The 25,667-nt window shown below is 41.6% G+C and overlaps 1 protein-coding gene across 5 annotated transcripts in view; it reads left to right on the plus strand.

Moving 5' to 3' along the window:
• itprid2 (ITPR interacting domain containing 2) overlaps nucleotides 1–25,667 on the plus strand; it is a 203,544-nt gene that overhangs the window by 59,129 nt on the left and 118,748 nt on the right. For 2 of the 5 annotated variants that reach the window (XM_068035555.1, XM_068035554.1), the window contains exon 2: nucleotides 8,459–8,573. The exons of the other annotated variants lie outside the window; for them this stretch is intronic. The gene's annotated coding sequence lies outside the window, so the exon portion shown is untranslated. The remainder of the gene's footprint in view (nucleotides 1–8,458; nucleotides 8,574–25,667) is intronic. 5 annotated transcript variants of the gene reach the window in all.

Here is a 25,667-nt window from a genome sequence, read left to right on the forward strand (position 1 = left end):
TTGTTTTTAATTAGAGGTGTGCACTTTTAGGTTTGTTAGTGAAGGGGTACTGACGATTGCAAATACTGAGCTGGGTGTTTCTTATTTTCATTGTGCACTGAAGACTAGAGCAAGACCATTGTTTATTTTCTTCTTCATTCATGGGATGTGGGCGTGGCGTCACTGGCTATGCCAGCATTTATTGCCCATCCCTAATTGCCTTTGAGAAGGTGGTGGTGAGCTGCCTTCTTGAATCACTGCAGTCCACGTGAGGTAGGTATACCCATAGTGCTGTTAGGAAGGGAGTTCCACGATTTTGACCCAGCGACAGTGAAGGAACGGTGATATAGTTCCAAGTCAGGATGGTGTGTGACTTGGACAGGAGCTTGCAGGTGGTGGTGTTCCCATGTATTTGCTGCCCTTGTCCTTCTAGTTGGCAGAGGTCATGGGTTTGGAAGGTGCTGTCTAAGGAGCCTTGGTGCATTGCTGCAGTGCATCTTGTAGATGGTACACACTGTTGCCACTGTGCATCGGTGGTGGGAGTGAATGTTTGTAGATGGGGTGCCAATCAAGCGGGCAGCTTTGTCCTGGATGGTGTTGAGCTTCTTGAATGTTGTTGGAGCTGCACCCATCCAAACGAGTGGAGAGTATTCCATCACACTCCTGACTTGTGCCTTGTAAGATGGTAGACAGGCTTTGGGGAGTCAGGAGGTGAGTTACTCGCCTCAGGATTCCTAGCCTCTGACCTGCTGTTGTAGCCACGGTATTTATATGGCTACTCCAGTTCAGTTTCTGGTCAATGGTAGCCCCTAGGATGTTGATAGTGGGGGATTCAGCGATGGTAATGCCATTGAATGTCAAGGGGAGATAGTTAGATTCTCTCTTGTTGGAGATGGTCACTGCCTGGCACTTGTGTGGTGTGAATGTTACTTGCCACTTATCAGCCCAAGCCTGGATATTGTCCAGGTCTTGCTGCATTTCTACACGGACTGCTTCAGTATCTGAGGGGTCACGAATGGTGCTGAACATTGTGCAATCATCAGCGAACATCCCCACTTCTGACCTTATGATTGAAGGAAGGTCATTGATGAAGCAGCTGAAGATGGTTGGGTCTAGGACACTACCCTGAGGAACTCCTGCAGTGATGTACAGGAGCCACCCAAACTCTTTTCCTGGAGAAGGGCATAACTTTTCCACTGGAGAGTGCACTGAATGCTAATGTTTTAGTGGAAGGTATTGGCGGGGACTATACCTGTACCTTTGTATCGGGTGCACCTAGAGTGTGACCTAATGTTTGGAACGGGACCTGTAGGAGTTGTCCATAGTTTACCAGTAATCAGAGTTCACCTACTTCTGGGTAATGATTTTGGCTGGAGCGAAAGTAGTAATTTCTCCAGTAGTCACAGAGAAACCAAGTGAAGTTAAGAGACAGGACAGTTACAGGAAAAGGTTCCTGGAATTTTTCCTTCATGCATAGTAACCCGAGCAATGGCTAAACAAGTTCCATTGTCGGAGGTAAAATTGGCATCACAGACAGATAGCCGAATATCTGAAAGTTTCTTTGGGGATTTGGATAATCCAAATGAAATAGTTTGGTAAGTCTTCTCTCATCATGGCTCAGCAAGCTGATTCAGAGTTAAATAAAGTGACATAATCAGCTCTAACAGAAGCTGAGGGAAAAGGAGTTCCAGTAGGCTATTAGAGATGGGGTTCTGATGAGGAAGTTGGGGACCTCCTCACAGACCTGCGGACGAAGAATGGATGGCTGTTAATTGGATAGTGATTCCGCCAAAGTATTGCCGGGAACTATTAAGGATAGTGCATGAAATTCCTATAGTGGGACATGTTGCGATCCGGAAAATCAAATCATGTATACGTCAACATTTTTACTGGCCAAATCTTTCCAAGGAGGTGGTGAAATTTTATAAAACACGCCATACGTGTCAGATTGTGGGAAAACCGCAACCTGCCATAAAACCGGCGCCTCTAATTCCCATACCAGTTTTTGGGGAACCATTTAGTAGGGTGTTGGTAGACTGTGTAGGACGTTTACTGAAAATAAAAGCGGGTCACCAATATATACTCACTGTCATGGATATGACTACTCAGTTCCCAGAGGCCATTCCCTTGCAAACAATTTCTGCTCAGGTAGTGGTAGAGAAGTTAACTCAGTTCTTCACGAGATATGGATTACCGATTGAGATTCAGTTGGATCAAGGTTCCAATTTTATGTCTATAAGTTTTCAGGAAGTTATGGGTAATTTGGGTGGAACACAGTTCAAGTCTTCAGCATACCACCCACAGACACGAGGGAATTTAGAAAGGTACCATCAGACCCTCAAAATGATGATCAGGGCATACTGTCATGAATATCCCCATGAATGGGATCACGGTCCTGACTGACTTTGATTTGCCATGGGGGCTTCACCTAATGAGTCTACAGGTTTTAGTCCTTTTGAATTAGTTTATGGACATGAGATGAGAGGTCCTCTAAAACTAATTGAAGAAATATTTTTACGTTCGAGGGATGAATCTTCTATACTGGATTATGTATCTGTGTTCTGGGAACGGCTCACAAGAGCTTGCCATGTGACTCAGGAACACCTTAAAGATCCCCAAACAACTATGAATAAATGACAGACAAACATGCAAAGACCCTGAGCATTTCAACCAGGGGATGAAGTGTTAGTATTATTACTTTTTATAGGGTGAACCGTTAAAAGCACAATTCAGTGGTCTGTATAAAGTGGTCAAAATAATTGGTAAGGTAAATTATTTGACACCCCAGATCACTGGAAAAGTATCGACTGTGTCATATCAATATGTTGAAACGCTATTAATGCCGGGAAGATGATAAGCAAGCACAGGTCTGTCAGGTAGTGGGGGACAGTGAAGAATGAAAGGGATAGTGAGGATGAGGCGGAACGAGGCCTAGACAATTCTCAAATTGAACCTGTGATTATCTGGTTAGCTAATACTGAATTGCTAGGGAGATTGGACACTATGCTTTCATATTTGGAAGCAGAACAATGAGAAGACTTGACAAGGCTACTCACAGCATTTAAAAGAGTCGGTAGGGATAAGCCAGGATGTACAACCATAGCCACACATGATGTGGATGTAGGGGAATCCATTCCTATAAAACAGCATTCTTATTGCTCAAGTCCAGAACAACAGGCCCAGATAAAAGTGGAAATCCAATACATGCTGGAAAACCACCTAATTGAACCCAGTCAAAGCTGCTGGAGTTCTCCAGTAGTATTAGTGCCTAAACCTGATGGTTCAACTGGACTTTGCCTAGACTACATCAAAGTTAATGCAGAACTAAGGCAGACTCCTACCCAATCCTCGCTTGGAAGACTGTATTGTTAGGGTGGGCAGTGCCATGTTTGTTACAAAAATAGATTTGTTAAAGTTCATACCGAGTTAAAGAAATATCAGCTTTCGTCACACCAGAAGGTCTTTCCCAGTGCTGAGTGATGCCATTTGGGCTGAAAAAAATGCCCCAGCAACTTTTCAGAGACTAATGGACCAAATGGTAGCCAGTGTTCCTAACTGTAGTTTACCTTGATGGTCTGGTTGTACAGCGACACGTGGAAGGATCACCTGAAACAACTGGAAGCTCGGTTTAAAAAAAATTACAATCAGCTGATTTAGTAATAAACCTTACCAAAAACAAATTTGCACAAGCAAGAGTGACCTACCTCGGGCATATAGTAAGGCAAGGACAAGTGTTGCCAAGAACAGCAAAAGTACAAGCATTGGTGGAGTTCCCTACCCCTAAGACTAAGCGAGAAATCATGAGGTTTTTGGGGATGTATGGCTTCGACTGCAACTTTGTACCAAATTTCAGCATTTGAGCTCCTCCGCTAACAGATTTGCTACAGAAAACGAAAATCAAGGTAGTGTGCTCAGGGGAGTGCGAGGCATATTTTGAAAAGTTGAAAGGCATTTAGATTAATAAAGCAGTGTTGGCTGCTCCAAATTTCACTAAGCCCTTCAAGATAGCAATTGATGCTAGTGACCTGGGGGTCACTGCAGTCCTGTTACAAGATGATGAATCAGGCATAGAAAGGCCAGTGGAATACCTTTCAAAAAAAAAACTAAATTGATGCCAGAAAAAAATTTCACAGTGGAAAATGAAACTTTAGGTCTATTATTGGCTCTTATGCATTTTGAAGTCTATGTCCACCACGACTACAGAGAGACACTGGTATATGCTGATCAGAACCCCCTAACCTCTGGAAAAATTTAAAACCTAGAATGCTAGAATATTCCAATGGAGTTTACTATTACAGCCCTATCTCTTAAAGATTGTCCAAGTTGTGGGCAAAAATAATTTTATTGCAGATGCTTTATCTAGAATTTAACTTCAATTATATGAGTGCAAAGATTGTACAAAGCAAAATTGTATCAAATGCAGGGAAAGTGTGAATGGGGATGAGTGTGAAAATATGTTTTAAAATGTTTACAAACACTTTTTTTTACACTTTTTGCAGTGAAACGCGTTTAAAAATGGCATTTCATTTCTTCAAGGTCGGAGGTGTTACGAGTGTTTCCATTTTTTTTGTTAAAATTTGAGAATTTGGGTTTTAAAACTGTGAAGGATTCCATAGATGCTGGACCTTTTTTTTAAAGAAGGTCACCAGAAGGTTTGAGTCTGAGTTTTAACTGTAAACAGTTACTGGAAAGTACCTGTTCTCAAATAATCCAGCAAGGGTTGTTTATGACTTGGAGAGATGTTTACCAAGAAGTGACAAGCCAAGATTTATGGTTGTCAGGAGGCTTGCTTTCTGGAAAAAAGTTTTCGTGTCAATTTAAACTGTTAAAAAAGCCAGTTGCTTTTTTCCTGCCGCAAGAAGACCACTTAGCTGTTTCTTTTGAAAATAAACCCTGTATTTCCAATGTGGCAGATTCCTATTTGTTCCTTTATTTGAAGGAACCTTGCCTTGAATATATGGGCACTGCAAAAGTGTTGCTGCCTTCCTGCTGTAAGACTTATTTGGAGCCTTCTGTAGCTGCAACTCTTGGAAAGCCTACCCAAACTGATCATCAACATCGCCTGGAAAGAACTGTTCTAGGCAGATCCCATGGACAGCTGTCGATGCATTCGGGATGCCTAACCAGAACAAAGGATGTATTTACATACCTTCTTTTCAACCCAAGTGATTTTTAAAATTCCTTCCAATTCTTTGCAACAGCTGTAAACAAAAATCCCTTTTTTCCCCCAGTTAACCAGTGTGTGTGTATGTGTGTGAGGGCAAGGATAAATAAAGGGCTTTAATATTTCAATTTATGTTTATGTTTTACTTCATTATTGATTAAGACTTGGTTTTTAATAAACGGTTTTTTGTTTATTATACCTGGTTTGTGTGCTTTATTCTGGGGGAAAAAATAGAGTATATAATTAATTGTCTCTGTAGTGGGAAAATTTTAATATATGTTGTGGCCCGTGGGGAAGTGGGACTAGAATAAACAGTGCACTCCTGCTGCCTCGGTCGTAACAGTGTTGAACAGGAATTGTGGTCACCAAGGAAAATCTGCTTTGCCTGTCATCACATCATGCAGAAGGGACATGCTAATGTTTTTGTAATGCAATTTGTGTCCTCAAATCACGATGGAACTTTTGTCGATCCTTTTTTCAAAGTTTGCTACACGAGACAATTAAACTAGATGTCTCCCTTTCAGTGAGGACACTAGCATCTTTCTCAGACCTTTACCATCTTTAATGTCAAGATACTGGGCTGTGACAGATTAGAACAATACTTTGCAAGAATCTTGAGCACTTTTTATTGGATGCCAAACATTAATTTAAAGGTTGTGAATTCTGATCTAGTTATATTATTTTGATTTTATGCAAGAAGCAGTCATTTGGCATAAACGTGACTTGCCCTCATAAGTATCTGAGTCTTTGCTATAATGCCAAGAAAGGAGAAGACTGTGAGGTGACCGGATAGATGTCTTTAAAATCATGAAGTGGCCTGATAGGGTAAAAGTAGCAAAGATGTTTCCACTTGTGGGGAGTCCAAAGCACAGGGACCATAAATAGAAAATAGTCATTTATAAATCCAACAAGAATTTCAGGGGAAACTTCTTTATTCAGAGTGCTGAGAATGTGGAACTCGCTACCACAGGAATAGTTATGGTGAATATCAGAAATGCATTTAACAGGAAGCTAGATAGGTACGAGGGAGAAAGGAATAGATGGCTATGTTTGTAGGGTGAGTGGAGGCATGTGTGGTGCATAAATACTGGCATTAACCTGTTGGGGCTGAAAGGCATGTTTCTGTGCTGTTAAATTCTGTGTAACTGAAGATAGTTACTTTTGAGAATTCTGCATTTCTTCTCTTGTGGAAGACCTAATATCCCAAATATTTCCTTGATTTTAAATCGTGTAATTTCAGAACAAATGCTGAACACTCTTCGATGAGTGGGTAAACATATTTCAAAATATTTTCCATACACAGATGTGATTTCTCTCAGCCGCAGTTGTTTGTTGGTAACTGGAATATAGAAATCTTTCCTTTATCTGGCTGAAAAAGTTATGAGCAAACTGACGTTCAGCCAATTAAGTATATTTATCCAAAGTTTAATATGGTCTTCTGGTTAATAATTCAAAAAATTGTTGAATATTAATCTTTGGCGTATTTACTGGCTATACAGTGGTTTTCACTCCGTCTTTACCTTTATAAATTGATCTAATTAATCAAGTGTCCATTTCCTTTAAGATTCCAAATTCAGTTTGGAGGGTGAGGTGCGATAAAAATTCACCTAGATTACAATCTGTTTTTAAAACCGGATTAAGCTTCAGTTTGTGCAGAATTATCATTATTACCATGATTGTCACAGGGTTGAGATGCCATTTAAATTGGGTTTTGGCTATTGCAAAGCTGTTATTACTGTTGAAATGCAATTTCAGTACTTGTGAATATGCAATTTCCTGAAAAAGTGAGTCAAATTTCATGAGAAAGTTTGTAATTTTGGGGTTTAAAGCCCTCCTCCTCCTCCGACCACACGCTTTCGTGATAAAGTAGGCATGAATATAAAGTGGAGAATTTTACTTTATTCTTGTGTCAACTTGTCCACTAGTGAAAGAAGGAGAATGTGGAACATAGTTCGAAGATCACTATTGAAAGCAGTCCAGTTTGTCAGATTAAGAATGTTCTGTTCCACTGATTCCAGTTTAACAGAGTGACCCTTCAGCCTATGATTAGCTGAGTGGATGTGGTTCTGTTGTGAATGGATCAATTCTTTCGACTTGACATTTTTGGCTGTATGTTGCCAATATAAGAGGTTAGTGGGTTTAGCTAATGTAAAATAAGTTCTTGCTCTTTCTATAGAAATGTAATGTGGCATACAATTATTGTATCTGATCTGTTCTTTGCTTGCTGCATCACTTTGAACATGTTACGAATAAATAGTGGCTATCTTCATGATGTGTTGCAATCAAGAGAAAAGTCGAACAAAGGTCCCATTAACTGGGATGAAAATGACTATATTGTTCTAAAGTTCTGTAAAGTATCGTTTCAAAGTAGCTGCTGTTCTCAAGGTTTTTTATGATTCTGCTACTAGATTATTCAAGAGTGCTGTTACGTACTTTCCTCTAAGCAGATGGTCACAGGCCAGTTGATAATTTTGTCCAGAAACAATAAATGTCAGTAGTACAGCAGATCTTATAAAATATTATCTATTGTTCTGTGACCATCTGTCAAAAGAAGACTCCAGGGATTTTCAAAGGTAGGAGCTCTGGCTTGTGGCTAGCATGTTTTTAAAAAAAAAATGAATTGCCTTCACACAAAAATGGCACAGTTCCGTCAGTAATTGCATTGCGTGATGTGACTTTGAGCAATACAGAGATTGCTGGTTCATGCTGTGATAAATGTTCTGAGCAGCGTTGGTGCAATTGGCCTCAGCATGTCTAGATAATGGGGCAATAAATGTTGATCAAGGTTCCTGCTTCTGTTTGTCATTGACTCCTATTCGAAAATCATTTGTACAATCACCGAGAGAGCGTAGGATTGGATTTGACTCCTCCATGGTAAAATAGCCTGACGTTTATTGTCTGTGCTTGAACATGAAAAATGGCTCTTTAGGCAAACTACCAAAGAAGGTGCATGTGCCAGCGTAAAACTTCTGCTCCATGGGTTCTCCTCTTTGGGAAAAGAGGGCTAATGGGAGAGAAGGAGGTGTGAAAAGCTGGTTTACTTGTTTAATTTGATGATGATGATGAAGAACTATGTATACTATATGTTTATCCCACCAGGAACATGCAAACGGTACAACCTAAGGGTTAAAGATGCAGGGGAGCATTTTTGTGGAGAGGGAAACTGGATAGAGAAAAAGGGGAAAATTGTGGGATGATTGAATGTAAAACCCCACAAAGGCACAAATGTCATTGCTAGCTGTGAGACATTTTTACATAGCTTCACAAATGAGGCTGACTGGAAAATGTATTAATCAGAAAGTATTGGTATTCCAGAATAAAAGAACAAGTGTGAAATGAGAAAATCCATTCAGCCGTCAAGTTTGTTGTTCTACAGACTGTGCCCTTTATCCAGTTTACTTAATCGCTTGAGGAATGCAACCACCCACAGGTACAATGTTCAAATGTTAAATCTTAAAATGCCTCTAACTTCTAAAGACCAGGTGAAAATTCCAGGAAATCTATCTGACAGTAGAATCTAACATATTAGAATCACCAATCAGTTAGATTTCACAGATGCCACTTCCATGGAGTCAGTTGTACAGCAACCTTCACGTTCTACACGTCTGTATCCCTACAAGCTTAATCACATTGATCCATCCTCTTTAAACAAAATAATAGGTGACACAACAGTAACTAATTTAAAAGCAAAATACTGCAGATGCTGGAAATCTGAAATAAAAACAAGAAATGCTGGAACCACTCAGCAGGTCTGGCAGCATCTGTGGAAAGAGAAGCAGAGTTAACGTTTCGGGTCAGTGACCTTTCTTCTAGCTTGTAGTCTCTTTCCCCAAACATGTATTTTTGTGATAGAGGAGAGGCTTTTCTAATTTTAAACCTTATTTCAGGCTTTTTACTGTTCTATTTGTAATCTTTGGATGCTACTGCTGAATTTAAATAGCTGGCTTGCATCTGTAATATCTATGCTTCTCAGCATTGCCCCACTTGGTTTTGTGTTTTTGCTTTCGTGAAAAGAACTTTTCTTCTTTGAGTCCCATCTAACTTAAAGCTAACTCCAGAACCAACCTGTTTGCACTCTCCAATGCATCAATGCTCTTTACAAGATAGTATACCCCAACCTTCACACACTTATAAATGAATTCTACCTGTGAATTATACAAGGTTACACAACTTGTTTCAACTTAACAGATACCCTTGAGATACACTTATTCGACTTGATTAGCCTTGTTGACAACAGCTTTATGTTTACTGGATACTTTCCATCTTTGCTGTTGGACATGCTTTCCACTCTGCATATATATTTCACCTGTTCCGTTTGTGTTCATTACCTTGCATTTAATAATAATAAAATCCATAGAGTTATTAATAGTCTAAGTATTGTAACATGCTATCATCCAGCCCTACAATTATGAATTCTGTTGCAAATGGATTGTCTCTGAAGAAACGTTTTGATCTTAACACCCACTGGGTGACTCATGGTGGTAACAGGTCTCTCTCTGACGGTTTGTTAAGGGCAGCAGTATGAGTTAATGAACTAGGAATATCATAATGCATGGTGCTGAAGTGTGTTGTCTTGGCTTTTTTTTTTAAATAGAAGCTCATTAATAACACTGTTGTAGTACCAGCATTCATTTTGAATAGTTTGTAAATTTGAACAATAATTGGTCTTATTATTTTTCTTGAACATTAAAATGCTGGCATTTGACTTACTCACGCTGGGAGTTTCAGCTGTGTAGATTCAATTGTCAATAGATAGAGTCCCATTTATTGTTTATCTTGTGTATAATGTGGGAATGAGGTGTGACGAAAACCACACCTGCCAAAACGAGACACATTAATTCCGTCATATGGAACATTATTTTTGACCTGTTACTGGATTTGAAATAACTTGTTTAGAAAAGACCACAACAGTGGCTGAAAACATGGCTGCAGATTTGCATTCCAAAAGACAGTTGCTTGAAGAAGACAATGGGAGTGCTTCCCTGATTCAATTAGCCAGATGGATTTTTGGTCAAGAGACTTTGAATGTCTAAGAGCCAGCATTCCACGCCCCCCCCCCCACCCCCTACTGAGTGTGTCGGTTAAGCTTGGGGGAAATCCACAAACCTCACTGGAGAGGTTCCAAATAAGGAGCTAGTCACATGACTAACCCTCTGGCCAACTTGGAGTTGTTTGAATTGTGCTCACAGAACAGTTTTGGGAAGAGACTGCAATTTGAAGACCAAAGAGAAGGAAGGTCTCTCCCTGTCTCACTCTCTCACTCTCTCACTCTCTCACTCTCTCACTCTCTCACTCTCTCACACTCTCACACTCTCACACTCTCACACTCTCACACTCTCACACTCTCACACTCTCACACTCTCACACTCTCACACTCATTCTCACACTCATTCTCACACTCATTCTCACACTCATTCTCACACTCTCACACTCTCACACTCATTCTCACACTCTCACACTCTCACACTCTCACACTCTCACACTCTCACACTCACACTCATTCTCACACTCTCACACTCTCACACTCACACTCATTCTCACACTCTCACACTCACACTCATTCTCACACTCTCACACTCACACTCATTCTCACACTCACACTGTCTCTCATGCCTAGCTCCAGGGACCCACAGAAGACCATCGAAACAAGCTTGAAAGTGTGCACTGGGCCCCAACGAGAACTGCAAGACTTAACTACAATCAAAGACTTTACATCAAACCCAAAGCCAGTAACTGAACTCCAGCTGTTGCTGGAGAGTGGTCCTAAAGGAAGAGTGCTAAATTGGGGGAAGGCCAACTATACCAAAATTCGGCAGGAGCTGGGGAATGTAGATTGGAAGCAGCTGTTTGAAGGTAAATCCACATGTGATATGTGGGAGGCTTTTAAAGAGGGGTTCATTAGCGTGCAGGAGAGACATGTTCCTGTGAAAATGAGGGATAGAAATGGCAAGATTAGGGAACCATGGATGACAGGTGAAATTGTGAGACTAGCTAAGAGGAAAAAGGATGCATACATAAGGTCTAGGCGGCTGATGAAAGACAAAGTTTTGAAAGAATATCGGGAATGTAGGACCAATCTGAAACGAGGAATTAAGAGGGCTAAAAGGGGTCATGAAATATCTTTAGCAAACAGGGTTAAAGAAAATCCTAAAGCCTTTTATTCATATATAAGGAGAAAGAGGGTAACTAGAGAAAGGATTGGCCCACTAAAGGACAAAGGAGGAATGTTATGCTTGGACTCAGAGAAAATGGGTGAGATTCTAAACGAGTACTTTGCATCGGTATTCACCGAGGAGAGGGACATGACGGATGTTGAGGTTAGGAACAGATGTTTGATTACTCTAGGTCAAGTCGGCATAAGGAGGGAGGAAGTGTTGGGTATTCTAAAGGGCATTAAGGTGGACAAGTCCCCAGGTCCGGATGGGATCTATCCCAGGTTACTGAGGGAAGCGAGAGAGGAAATAGCTGGGGCCTTAACAGATATCTTTGCAGAATCCTTAAACACGGGTGAGGTCCCGGAGGACTGGAGAATTGCTAATGTTGTCCCCTTGTTTAAGAAGGGTAGCAGGGATAATCCAGGTAATTATAGACTGGTGAGCCTGACGTCAGTGGTAGGGAAGCTGCTGGAGAAGATACTGAGGGATAGGATCTATTCCCATTTGGAAGAAAATGGGCTTATCAGTGATAGGCAACATAGTTTTGTGCAGAGAAGGTCATGTCTTACCAACTTAATAGAATTCTTTGAGGAAGTGACAAAGTTGATTGATGAGGGAAGGGCTGTCGATGTCATATACATGGACTTCAGTAAGGCGTTTGATAAGGTTCCCCATGGCAGGCTGATGGAGAAAGTGAAGGCGCATGGGGTCCAAGGTGTACTAGCGAGATGGATAAAGAACTGGCTGGGCAACAGGAGACAGAGAGTAGCAGTAGAAGGGAGTTTCTCAAAATGGAGACGTGTGACCAGTGGTGTTCCACAGGGATCCGTGCTGGGACCACTGTTTGTGATATACATTAATGATTTGGAGGAAAGTATAGGTGGACTGATTAGCAAGTTTGCAGACGACACTAAGATTGGTGGAGTAGCAGATAGTGAAGGGGACTGTCAGAGAATACAGCAGAATATAGATAGATTGGAGAGTTGGGCAGAGAAATGGCAGATGGAGTTCAATCAGGGCAAATGCGGGGTGATGCATTTTGGAAGATCCAATTCAAGAGTGAACTATACAGTAAATGGAAAAGTCCTGGGGAAAATTGATGTCCAGAGAGATTTGGGTGTTCAGGTCCACTGTTCCCTGAAGGTGGCAACGCAGGTAAATAGAGTGGTCAAGAAGGCATACGGCATGCTTTCCTTCATCGGACGGGGTATTGAGTACAAGAGTTGGCAGGTCATGTTACAGTTGTATAGGACTTTGATTCGGCCATATTTGGAATACTGCGTGCAGTTCTGGTCGCCACATTACCAAAAGGATGTGGATGCTTTGGAGAGGGTGCAGAGGAGGTTCACCAGGATGTTGCCTGGTATGGAGGGCGCTAGCTATGAAGAGAGTATGAGTAGATTAGGATTATTTTCATTAGAAAGATGGAGGTTGAGGGGGGACCTGATTGATGTGTACAAAATCATGAGAGGTATAGACAGGGTGGATAGCAAGAGGCTTTTTCCCAGAGTGGGGGATTCAATTACTAGAGAACACGAGTTCAAAGTGAAAGGGGAAAAGTTTAGGGGGGATATGCGTGGAACGTTCTTTACGCAGAGGGTGGTGGGTGCCTGGAACGTGTTGCCAGCGGAGGTGGTAGATGCGGGCACGATGGCGTCTTTTAAGATGAATCTAGACAGATACATGAATGGGCAGGAAGAAAAGAGATACAGACCCTTAGAAAATAGGCGACATGTTTAGATAGAGGATCTGGATCGGCGCAGGCTTGGAGGGCCGAAGGGCCTGTTCCTGTGCTGTAATTTTCTTTGTTCTTTGTTCTCCATTGAGTCTTTCTCCTCCTCTGTCTCTATTTGCGTGTGTGTTTATCTAGCATGCATGCTAGCGTGGTTGTGTCGTGTATTTCTAGTAGTTTTAACTGAATTAGAGTTTTAAGGTTAATAAACTTGCACCTTTCTTGTTTAAATCTGAGAAATCCTGTCTGGTTAATTTCTTTCCCTTTACAATTCGAGAGCAGTGAGCAAGGATTCACTGAGAGGGAAGTTAAAACATGGTGTTTAAAAAAAAAAAAAAAAAATTAAACCCTGTTCCAGCCAAACCAGGAAAAGGCTGAGAGGGAACCCCTAGACCCTTTTCTCACCTGTCGTAACAGAGGGGATCAACCATTCAAGGAGAATGCATTTCTTTTAAAAGCAAATGTTTCATCCTATTTCTGTGTGTAGTCAAAATATTTAACTAACGTTGTTGCATGAATCTTGGAAATTGTCAACAGTTATGACAGAAAATGAATCCAGTGTGACAGGATGCAAACAATCTTTCAAGTTTCTCTTGAATGTGGGAACCTAGTTCATGTTATACTCAGTGGCAGCAACATCGAATCCAGCCTATTTGTCCCCCCAGAATAAAAGCACGCCAATCAGGCTTATTTAAACAACAACACAACATTAACTATTCGAAAAAAACAGTCTTAACCACCAATGAGATAAATCTATATCTATGAAAAGCTCCTTATTTCCCTAGCCCTCATGCACACACACATACATTAAAAAAATGATTAACTGGGGAATAAAAGGATTCTGGTTTACAGCTGTTTCATATGAATAAAAGGAATAATAAAATAAGTTCAGCAAAGGATGCTTAAAAAAATCAGCATGATTTATTGTCAAAAAATTGCACAGCAGGATACATGCTTTTAACTTGAGGAAATATTTCAAGGTACACATTGAATCTGTGGAGCAGGGAATTAATCTAATTTAACTGCTTTGTAACAAATATCAATCTCACTAGTGTACAGCTTGCAACCAGAAAAGTAGTACACAATTATCTATTTTAAATCCCCTGATATGCCTGATCTTACTTATAACACCAGTTGACAATTTCTTGCTCGAATCACATTAAAAATTTCTTGCTAATAGAGAACCTCTATTAAAATCCTTATTTTTAATACTGTTTTTTGGTTCCCAGAGTCAGCTGTGTAAATTATCTCTACTGTAACTCAAATCGTTAGGCCATTTAACATCTAGTGAAGTTGCTAGTTGGCCATCCAGGACGCCAGTTGTAATGAGTTTCAACAATTTTCCAGTTTGCTTACACCTGTGACATGCCGAGCCCCAGCACCAATTGTGCTGTATAAAAGCACCAATGTTTTGCAAGTTTTTAAAAATTCTTTCATGGGATGTGGGCGTCATTGGGTAGGCCAGCATTTGTTGCCCATCCCTAATTGCCCTTGACACCCGAGTGGCTTGCTCGGCCATTTCAGAGGACAGTTAGGAGTCAACCACATTGCTGTGGGTCTGGGGTCACATGTAGGCCAGACTAGGTAAGGACAGCAGATTTCCTTCCCTAAAGGACATTAGTGAACTAGATGGGTTTTTACAACAATTGAGGATAGTTTCATGGCACCATTACTGAGACTAGCTTTTAATTCCAGATTTTTATTCATTAATTGAATTTAAATTCCACCGGCTGCTGTGGTGGGATTTGAACACCTGTCCCCAGGGCATTACCCCAGGCCTCTGGATTACTAATTGGGGGACATTACCACTATGCCACCATCTCCCCCATGAGTGTGCAAGTGTGCCATGATGAGATGACAAATGGACATTAATAAATGTTAGTGAAAACCTCTAGCTATTAAAGTTGCTGCTGCAGCAGATTTGTATAATGTACTTGGAACTTTGCATGTTGGGGTGGCTACTCTGCAGTGAAGCAGACCCCTGTGTCAACTGAAGTGTCTGAAAACTCCTCAGTGTAGTGATGCTGTCCCTTTAACTGATCATGCTTGTTCCATATGCATTGGAAATGCAGATTATGATACAGTTCTGCATTTGTTGTAGTCTCAGCTGAGGTATTAGATGCAGTACTGAAGAACTTTTGTATATGCTTATATGGAATTGTACTACAGACTGCTGGACTGCAGCCAGCAGCACTGGAGACAATAACAATAGATTCAAGTACTTGCGTCACTGCTTATTTTTTTGTTTTTGAGAGATGGAGCCACAATTTGAGCTTAATCATTTAATGGTGTTTTATGCTTATTGTCAACTATATGTCAAAATGGCAACTATAAAAACAGACAAAAGTGGATTATTATTTCAGATTATAAGCTAAAACTATTTTCGTCCAGCTTTGAAAATATAATCTTGAGCTTCATATTCGTTTGCAGTAATAATGAATAATGCGTGTTGGCAAGAATCCTAAATACAAAGCAAGGCCTTTTTAGAATTATGTCTGAAGATATCGACACTTGTCTGCATTTTAGGTGTCATTAAAGGAGAAGGAAAGACTCAGAATTGCTTTACATATAAGCTCCATGACACTTATTTTATCAAGTATTTTGTATTCAGTATCCCTTTGTCCAATGGAGCCCTCCAATTTTGGGACTCTGCTGTGTATTGTAATCATGGATAGCAAGAGCAAGTTCTCTTATTTAAGTGGAAGCTGACCCTGTGTACCATTTTAATGTGTATATGGCTAACAGTCAGAAATGGATCTTAGTATGGGTGCCTTTAGACCAGCATCTGTGTGAATGAAGACCAGGATTGGAGGGAGGTGTGGTGTTAGAGTGTATCCTTGAAAGGAAAATAATTGACCAGATTATCTAAATTAAATTAAATACTTAGTGGACCTTGTGTAAATTGATTCAGAAATAAAAATTATCTATATGTGCCACCTCCTCTCTGTTAAATAAAACTTGTTTTTGCTTTTCACTCTTCATTCTTTTGTAACTTTGGGGTGGGGGTAAATTCCATGTCATCTCAGAAGGACACAGAACCAAACACTATAGGAATATATTTCAAAAACTTTATCACTTTGTCAATCCCAAGTACAGAACACCAGCCCTTTGCTGCAACACATCCTACACTGGTGACAACCCTTACAAAAGCCATTTGTTCATTTCAAACAGGCTTTTTCAAGGAGTTCTAAATTTCTGTTGTAGAATTTGCTGCAGTGGCAATATTGGTGACTCTAATGCTTTCCAATCTTCCAGTGGAGAATTTACACCACAATTGACTGGAAAAATAATTTGAAAAAGTGGCAGCAACATGGGGAGCAGCATGGCCACTGGCCAAAGTAAAAGCCCATTGTGCTACTCAGGCCAGATAGTGTTAAAATTAACGTTTGAGGTTTGAACACATACAAATTATAGAGCACCAATTCAGCTTTGGTCAGGACTTTTCAAAATTTTCCATCAGGTTAGTTCATTAGATGGAGCAGTGACACCCGACCCCCCTCCACCCACCTCACATTTTACTATTGAGCTTGTAGAAACTACACCAAAACTAGTTTGCAGTTGCTCAAGTTATCTGTAATCCTAGTGCTAATTCTGATTTACTATTTGGCTTTTAATAAGGTGTAAATATGCACAGTTTGATCACCAACAACCATGTTTACAATACATAGGATTAACAATCCAAATTAGATATAATAAGTCATATTCAAAAGGTAATTTAAGGCTGAGAACTGGCAGTCTGCTCCCATCAGATTTGTCGGGCCAGATTTTGCGGTAACAGCAGAGTCTAATTTTAGTTAGACTTGCCCCCTCAGCTGAGAAATATTTTTGCTGACCAAGTTGCTGAAAGTGTGAGCTGAGAATGGCTCAGTGAGGGAAATGGGGCATCAGATACCTGAGTGAACAGAGCAACCAACTGTATCTCATTAACCAGTTACGTTGAAGAACTGAGAAAAAAACCAGTGCAAGGGCTGAGAAGGAGGGTGAATTAGAGTGAGTGACTTCGATGTCAAATCAGGTAAAGAAAGAAAAATAGAGTGTGAAAGATTAGATTAAAAGAAAAAGAGAAAGAAAAAAGGATTTTAAAAAATTCAACATATCTCCAACAATTAATAGCTGAAGGAATGAGACTCCACAATTACAGTCGTTAATTTTCAATGCCAGAGAGGTTGATTGACCCATATTTTACTGTTAAAGGGACGGTATAAATATATCTTATTAAAAGAGATGCATTGCACAGCCATCACTTTAGAGAAATGATGGTTTAAATTATGAATTAAAATATATAGGAAATTGTGTTTCATTTCTTAAGCAAAATGTTGCACTGCAGGATGAAAATTGTACAAAATTGTAGCACTTCAAAGAGGAACACAGTCCTTGTTACTGGGCTAGTAACCCAGAGGCTTGAACTAATAATTCAAAGATCACAGGCAGAATATTTGATTTCCAGAGGAGGTGGGACTGGAGGTGGGCAGTCCTACAATTTTGTGATGCTGGCTGGTTTGATGGCATGTTCTTGCCTCCAGGCCATTTTGGAAAGTGCCAGTTTGGGTTGAAATGCCTACCTGGCCGTAAGCAGCAGGTAGCCAATTAGACGTTTTAAGATCTCTCTATTGCCGCTGACTGGAATTTGTGGTTGACAGGAGGCACCGCACCCCCCTCCCCCCCCCCGGGTGATCAGATCATGGCAAATGAAAGGAGTTGGCCTCCCCGTGGCAGACTGGGGTTGGCGGGGGCACCAGCACTCCATATAGCTTATTAACTCCCCCTCCCCCCCCCCCCCCCCCCCCCCACCCCCCCACCCCACAATGATGCTCTTGCAGCTGTGGCCAGTTTTTATTGAATTAATTTTATAAGCTTTGAGAGTATGTCTCCAACTTGAGGCGACTCTCTTTCTCTCAGCTGCATCGGCAGACCCATCTCGGATGGTGGGGCTGCCAATATGTCATTGCTGGAGGGCCTCTTATTGGCCCTTCAGCCTCGGGAAACTGCCTGCCATCCTTATCGCAAACGCGCTCCCTGGCCACTAATTGGTGATCCCTTCAAAAATCGCGTTGGGCACGTCATGCTTGTGCCGTTCAGGTCGGGACTCGAAAATGATCCCCACGTCTGTGTCCTGAGCCCAGAGCAAAATTCCAGCCCCACAAGTTCAAATCCTGCTGTGGCAGTTTGAAAATTTGAATATAGTTTAAAAAAAAATGTAGAAATAAAATTTGGTATCAGTAATAGTGACCATGAAGGTGCCAGATTGTTTAAAAAATAAAACTCCTTCACTAATGTCCTTTAGGGGAGGAAACCTGCCGTCCTTACCCAGTCTAGCCTATACTTTTTTTTATTCATTCATGGGATGTGGGCGTCACTGGCTATGCCAACATTTATTGCCCATTCCTAATTGCCCTTGTGAAGGTGGGCGTGAGTTGCCTTCTTGAACAGCTGCAGTCCATGTGGGGTAGCTACGCCCACAGTGCTGTTAGGAAGGGAATTCCAGGATTTTGATTCAGCGACAGTGAAGGAACAGCGATATAGTTCCAAGTCAGGATGGTGTGTGACTTGGACGGGAACTTGCAGGTGGTGATGTTCCCATGCATCTGCTGCTCTTGTCCATCGAGGTGGTAGAGGTCGCGGGTTTGGAAGGTGCTGTCTAAGGAGCCTTGGTGCGTTGCTGCAGTACATCTTGTAGATGGTACACGCTGCTGCCACTGTGCGTCAGTGGTGGAGGGAGTGAATGTTTGTAGATGGAGTGCCAATCAAGTGGGCTTCTTTGTTCTGGATGGTGTTGAACTTCTTGAGTGTTGTTGGAGCTGCACCCATCCAGGCAAGTGGAGAGTATTCCATCACACTCCTGACTTGTGCCTTGTAGATGGTGGACTGGCTTTGGGGAGTCAGGAGGTGAGTTACTCGCCGCAGGATTCCTAGCCTCTGACCTGCTCTTGTAGCCATGGTATTTATATGGCTACTCCAGTTCAGTTTCTGGTCAATGGTAACCCCCAGGATGTTGATAGTGGGGAATTCAGCGATGGTAATGCCGTTGAATATCATGGGGAGATGGTTAGATTCTCTCTTGTTGGAGATGGTCATTGCCTGGCACTTGTGTGGCGCAAATGTTACTTGCCACTTATCAGCCCAAGCCTGGATATTGTCCAGGTCTTGCTGCATTTCTACACGGACCGCTTCAGAAATGCAGTGATTCCAATGCTACTCCAATATGGTTGACCCCTAATGATCCTGCTGAAGTGGCCTAGCAAAACATTCAGTATATCAAAACACTATGAAGTCCACCACCACCTCACAGGGAAACTAGAGATGTATAATAAATATCGGCCTTGCCCGCAATACCTACATCTGAAGAATGAATTTTTAGAAGATTCTGCTGTATCATTATCCATGTTAAATGGGATATAAAATTGACTCTCCATTGAGAAACCAAAGAAGAATATAGTGGATTAGCCCATTGTTTTTTCTTGAGCTTGAATCCAGCCCAGATTAATGGCATGAAAGCTTCATCTGTCAGTTGTATTGGCCCGATGTAAACCAAGTCAAATTCCAGATAGGTGAAAACCTACAGTACCAATTAACACTAAAACTTAATATTTAATGTTAAAAATGCAACCTGCACCATGTTATATGTCCTGCAAAGGCATTAATATTTATCTACTAAATTCTGTATTCATAAGCAAGTCTAGTCCATATGAGGGTGCCAGAAAAAAATTCAATCACTGGTCCTCACTCTATAGCCCAAAGGCTGATCTAGAAGACTTGAATAGGTTAACTAACAGCTTCCAAAAAGTTGTCATGAAATAGCCCTGACATGAAATAAAATATTTGTATGAGCTTTGAAACTGGAGAAGGCAATCACAACTACATAAAAACCTGAGGGGCAAATCCAAATGTTTACAATGCAAAATTGGTGGTGCATTTTAGGAGGTTCATTCTCTTAATTCTGTCCCCAACACACTGTTAGTGCTGTTACTTGTTTTTCTCTCCCACCTTGAAACATCACTCCCAGCTTCTGCCACCTTCCATTACTATGCATTTTTGTCTCCTCATCCTTTCCCGCTCCATTTCATTTACCCCTTTCTTTCTCTCCTTTTCTTGCATCCGTTTCCTCCATCAATTACCTTCCATTTGGCTCCCCTGTCCCACTCAGTCCAGCTCCTAATGTGGAAGAAAGACAGACTTGCATTTATATAGTTCCTTTCATAGCATGTCCCAAGCTGCTTTACAGCCAATGAAGTATTTTTGAAGTGTAGTCACTGTTATAATGTAATGGACCGAATTACTCCTGATTTGCATGCTATTCCCAGTGCCAAAGCAGGGACTGTAGTGTTTGTACACAATTGGTGAGAACTCCTGCAGAGGAAATAGGGTTCTGCCAGGACCATTGGGTTACAGCCTTGGTCTGAACATGGACAAAAGTGCTAAATTCCAGAGGTGAGGTAAGGGTGACGGCCCTTGACGTCAAGACAGCATTTGGCTGCCTGTGGTATCAAGGAGCCTAGCAAAATTTGAAGTCAATGGGAATCAAGGGGAAAGCTTTCCTCTGACTGGAGTCATACCTGGCACAAAGGAAGATGGTTGTGGTTGTTGGAGGTCAATCATCTCAGTCCCAGGACATCACTGCAGGAATTCCTCAGGGTGGTGTCCGAGGCCCAACCATCTTCAGCTGCTTCATCAATGACCTTCCCTCCATCATAAAGGCAGAAGTGTGGATGTTCGCTGATGATTGCACAGTGTTTGATTCCATTCATAACTCCTGAGATAGTGAGGCAGTCCCTGCCTGCATGCAGCAAGATCTGGACAACATCCAGGCTTGTGCTGATAAGTGGCAAATAACATGCGTACCACACAAGTGCCAAGTAATGACCATCTCCAGCAGGAGAGAATCTAACCATCTCTCCATGACATTCGATGGCATTACCATTGCTAAGTCCCCTCCCATCAACATCCTGGAGGTTACCACTTACCAGAAACTTAACTGGATCATGCGCAGAAATACTGTGTATACGAGAGCAGATCAGAGGCTGGAAATTCTGTGATGAGTAACTCAACTTCTGATTCCGCAATGCCTGGCCACTATCTACAAGGCACAAGTCAGGATGTGATGGAATACTCTCCAGTTGCCTGGATGAATATAGCTCTAACAAGAAGCTTGACACCGCCCAGGACACAGCAGCCCACTTCATCATCACCCTATCCATCACCAGTGCACAGTGGCAGTACTATCTACAAGATGCACTGCAACTCGCCAAGGCACCTTTGGCACCTTCCAAACCAGAAACCTCTACCACCTAGAAGAACACAGGCAGCAGGTGCATGGGAACACCACTGACTGTAAATTACCCTCCAAGTTCACACACCATTCTAACTTGGAATTATATCGATGCCATTTCACTGTTGGGTCAAAATCCTAGAGCTCCCCATTTCCCCCCCACCCCCCCCCCCCCCCACCCCACCCCTTAACAGCACTGTACCTACACCACATGGACTGCAGCAGTTCAAGAAGGCAGCTCACCACCACCACCTACTCCAGGGTAATTAGGGATGGGAAATAAGTACAGGCCTTGCCAGCAATGCCCACATCCCATGAATAGATATTAATAAAAAAAATCCCTGCTGTAGCATTAGCTTTGCTGTGGAGGAGAGGGACCAGTCCAGTTTATTAGCAGTTGGATTCGGGTAGTAATGGCACCGGGGGAGAGACATCTGTTTTTTGACAGCAAATGCTGGCTGATCTCTGAAAATGTTGACTCTTAGCATGAATCTAATGGTTGACATGTATGGATGAGAGTAAACTTGCCAGAAATATAGAAACAGATTGTCAGAACTTTTACAAGGATATAAAAAGGAGAGTAGCTTAAGTAAACGTTGGTCCCTGAGAAGCAGAGTCAGGAGAAATGATCATGGGGAATAAAGAAATGGCAGAGAGGTTGAACAAAAATGTTGTCTGTCTTCACAGTAGAAGAGACAAATTATATGCCAGAAATAGAGGATAAGCAAGGGGCTAATAAGAGTAAGGAACTTAAGGTCATTAATAATAGCAGAGAAAAAGTATTGGAGAAACTTATTGCATTAAAAGTCAACAAAACTCCAGGACCTGATGGCCTATATCTTTGAGTTTTAAAAGTGGTAATTGCTCACATAGTGGATGCGCCGGATACGATTTTCCAAAATTCCCTAGATTCTAGAATGGTCCCTGCAGTTTGGAAGTTAGTAAATGTAACACCGCTACTCAAGAAATGAGTGAGGGGGCAAACCAGGAACTATGGGTCAGTTAGCCTGACATTAGTCATTGGGAAAATGCTGGAATCTATCATTAAGGAAGTCTTAACAAAGCACTTAGAAAATCATAGTAAGACCACATCTCGAGTACTGGTGCAAGTTTGCTCTCCTTATCTAAGGAAGGATATACTTGCCTTGGAGGCTGTACAGCGAAGTTTCACTACATTGGTTCTGAGGATAAGAGGATTGTCCTATGATGATAAGAGGCTGAGTAATTTGGGCCTATACTTGCTACAATTTAGAAGAATGAGAGGTTATCGTAATTGAAACACAAGATTCTGAAGGATGACACTGGGAGATTGTTTCCCCTGGCTGGGGAATCTAGAACACAGGCACAGTCTCAGAATAAAGGGTCGATCATTTAGGACTAAGATGAGGAGAAATTTCTTCACTCAGAGGGTTATGAATCTTTGGAATTCTCTACTCGGGATTGTGGATGCTCCATTGTTGAGGCTATTCAAGCCTGAGATAGATTTTTGGTTTCTCAGGGAATCCAGGGATATGGGGAGGGGGTGGGAAAGTGGAATTATGATTGACTAAAATAAATAAGATCAGCCATGATCGTCTTGAATGGCAGAGCAGACGCGAGGAGGTTGTATGGTCTACTGCTCCTATTTCTTATGTTCTTAGGTTAAAACAAGCTGGAGCACGCTTCATCCACTGGATCAAAGGCTAAGTGGATCCATTTCCTTAACGAGGGAGGAGACAAGATTTTAAAATGTTAAGAAGGATTTTCAGAGCTATTGTTCAAGAATGCTTTTAAATTTATAATATGAAATCAAGATTCCTTAGAATTCTTATCAATTAAGGCTCAAACCTGTGACCCAAGTTAATGTGCCAGCTCGCGCGCTCCCATTTTGAAAGGTTTGCATCTTCCAGTTAGCAGTTGCTTCATGGAGCATTAATGTTGAGCAGGCTGCTAGTGGGTTCTGTCAATAGCTTCATGCCTTGATCCTTTGCATTAATTCTCCTCTTGACCTTGTGCAGTACAACATTAGTGCTGGGCCAGTGCAAAGATTTGCAGGGGTTTTTTTTAAAACACAAAAAATGTCTCCTAGGGAAAAACCTTTTGACTCTTTTTTAAAAAAAAACAAGAGCCTGGTTTAAATGTGAGACCTTGACATATTTGATTAAGATGTTGATCGTCATTCAGCTGATATCATTCACAGGCTTCGGGCTGGATTTTACCAGCCCTCTAAGGACGGGGTGGGGGGAAAGCATAAAATGGTGAGGGAAGGTAGAGGGTGGAGTGTCCGTCACTTTCCTGACACCATGGAATTTTACTAGGGGCGAGGAGGGTCAAGGATGGCATTACTGCCAATTGAGGGCAATTAAGGCCTCTTTATTGGGCACCCTGCGGCCCACAGAGGGCCCTCCCGGTGGCAAGGGTCCCCCCTGCTGAAAGACCACTTCCTGTCCTCGCTAATTACCCCTGCAGAACGAGCAGTGGCCACCGCTTCCGGTGGTGCTGCAAAGCTTCTGACCCTCTGGCCAACAGCTCTTGGGGCAGGATCTCGTCCCTTAAAGGGGGCGGCATCCCCAATGGGCAGTTAATTACCTGCCCGCCATTGAATACGGCCAGGGGTCCAACAAATGGCTGAGGTGGAATCACCCCGCTACCACCCTCACTGCCCCCCCCAGTCAATTTCCAGTCTACCGCTGGGATCCCTGCCGCCGAAATAAAATTCAGCCCTTGGTTTCTTGTGATAGGCATTTGTTCACTCCTTGATGTAAAGAAAAATGAAAGAAATACTTGCATTTATATAACGCTTTTCACAACCACCAGATATGTCAAAGCGCTTTACAGCCAATTAAGTATTTTTGAAGCGTGGTCACTGTTGTACTATAATCCAAAGCTAAGATTTTTCTAAGTCAGTCCTCCCTCAATTGTCTTTTTTTTGTATAGTTGCACCATATGTTTATTGTGGGTTTCTTTTAAAACTGTCAAACCAAGCTGATTGATGAGTTGAATCTTTTGATTTTTGACCTTAACAAAATAGGCGTTTGATCTAGCCTTTTAAATGTTGGTCATGCATTATTTGGATAGGTAGATTGTTCCCCTCGTGAAGGGGAACATTTGCACTGATTTCTCTAGATTAGCCCAAAAATGTGTCTTTTTAAAAAAAAAACTGTTACTGCAAATGTCCTTGGTGAAAAAGTGATTAAACTGATCTATATAAATACTTTAATGCAAATACTTTTTCAATGCACTGTACCTCTCCATTTCAAACCACGCTTGTACATACCCTTCCTGGAAGTCATCTTCAGAGAGACACTTGGAGGTGTCTGGAGCAGGTCATGTCTGTCTGACTTCACTGAGGAGAATGCAGCTCTTGATCTGTTTTGTTACAATCTTGTTGGGAACCGTTAACTGGGAATTCAGCTTTCTCTTTTTAAAATTTATTACTGGAAGAATTGCGCCACAAGGTTTCATGTTTAAACAAAAGGCTATACCGTACAAGGTTTGGACACTACAACTTAACACTATAATTTGGAAACACTTATTTTAATATCAAAATCTTAACATGAAGGCATATAATTCAAACTCTAAATCTCAACAGAACACTCCTATTTGACAGTTACATCCATCCCAAGAGTTTCCCTATACGTTACAGGATCTTGGCGGTTTGTTCAGTTTTCCTGGGACCAATTTAAAGTGTACCACAGCTCTTAGGAATTCACTTCGATTTCCTTAATTCCTTAGCTATATTCTGAGGTATCAGATCTCCCAGATCTGGATTCCCAGCTTGAGCATGGGCCTGCCTCAAAACAGAAGCACCCTTGGTTCCTGATGGCCTCTTTGTTCCTGAGTCTGTCTGACTTCCAAAAGCCAACCGACTGACTGTCAGCAAGCATGCAAAAAATACCTGACCCAAAAGGCATTTCCCTAGCAACATCTATTGCCATAATAATGTGGTACATGTGGGAAGTCCCAGATATTAATTTAAACTAATTATTTCCAACTCCAAATCTTCTTTGTTCTGCCAAATCATATGAATAATTTAAACCCCTGACTGAGGTAGCTGCAGACATGCTGTCTCCATCAAGAAATTCAGAGAGATTCCCATTGTGTACGGTCTTCACGCTTCCCATTATGACCTTACTAAATAAACATAGAGCACCCTTTGATTTGTAACCACCCTAGGTTTGCTCTCAGACCAGATGCTTTCAGTTGTCTTGCATTAAAAAAAAATCAATTCCCAAATGAAAAGTTACCTCTAGAAAATTAATATAAACCTTGAATCAGTTGATTGTAACAGTTTGCAGTGTCATCAGGGCACCATGCCGAGTGGAGGCCCAGGTGCATGTCCACATGGATCATAGAGAATCTGGAAATGCATTTCTAGCTGGTGTTCTCGAC

Source organism: Heterodontus francisci, chromosome 7 (assembly GCF_036365525.1).
Source record: "Heterodontus francisci isolate sHetFra1 chromosome 7, sHetFra1.hap1, whole genome shotgun sequence".
Taxonomy (NCBI): domain Eukaryota; kingdom Metazoa; phylum Chordata; class Chondrichthyes; order Heterodontiformes; family Heterodontidae; genus Heterodontus; species Heterodontus francisci.